This window comes from Penaeus monodon, chromosome 15 (assembly GCF_015228065.2).
Source record: "Penaeus monodon isolate SGIC_2016 chromosome 15, NSTDA_Pmon_1, whole genome shotgun sequence".
Classification (NCBI taxonomy): domain Eukaryota; kingdom Metazoa; phylum Arthropoda; class Malacostraca; order Decapoda; family Penaeidae; genus Penaeus; species Penaeus monodon.
The window spans coordinates 14,814,425-14,815,566 of record NC_051400.1 but is presented as its reverse complement, the minus strand read 5'-3'; positions in this window follow the sequence as shown (position 1 = coordinate 14,815,566).

Here is a 1,142-nt window from a genome sequence, read left to right as displayed (position 1 = left end):
ATATATGATTCAAGAAGGTTAAGATACGTTAAACCACCAAAGATGTACACGGCATGAACAACCACTACAGTATTACTCATAAGAGAAAGATGTCAGAGTAAGGAAATGGGTTTAATTGTTGTCAATAAATCTCACAAAGAGTAATTCTTGCGGTGGTCATTGCAGGATCTCATCGGCGTAAGTCTGTTCCGGTGGGTGACGCGGCTGGGGGGAAGGCGAGGCGAGGTCAGGTTCGGGTCAGTCTCCTCCCTCAAACATCATTCAGCCCGATGAGGCCTCGTGTTCAATAATGACGTCATAGTGGATTTGCAACAAATGGCGGACCTGAATTTACTAGCCCATGATTTAGCACATGTCTTCATTTCTATAAAGAAGAACCTCTACATACTCAAAATCTTCTACAAAGGACACTACAAGGAAACGACAAGAAGAATTCTACATCCCGAACGACAATATCGTCAAGACTAATCGAGTCAAAGTTCCCCCCTTTTATCTAATGCGATCATTCTACTACTTTCAGTGTGGAAGTCAGGTCATTAATAGAATAACTCCAAATCGCATTTATATCAACGACTGAAAATGTCTATCTATTATTCACACAGCAAACACAGAGAGCAGAAATGATACACAGGATCTGGTTGCAAAAATAAGCAGAAAACAGAATTACATATTCAATGACACTTACCACAGACATAAACCTCTTACCTGTTATGTGTGGTCTGCCCCGTTAACATGCGCATAAAACAACACTGCAATAGGAAATGAAAGAAGAAAAAAACACAGATGGGAACGATACGCACCATCAAATAGGCTTCAAATATATCCGTAGTGAATTCTGCCATTTCCTATAAGCTTCAAATATATCCGTAGTGAATTCTGCCATTTTTTACTTTCCTTGCTAAACTTTCATACACACAAGCGCGTGGAATCGGCAAGGCTTCCTTAAATTTTTGCAGCAAAACTGCAAATAATTTACGCTTCCATTACAGGCATCTTTAGCTCAAGCCTTGTGATGCTAAGTTTTTAATAAAGTTGCATCAACCTATCATTTACGTTCACCTTCAAGCAAACAAATATTGTACCAATTACACAGATATTTATAGATTTTGCCATATCACCTCGAAATTACATATGGATTTTAG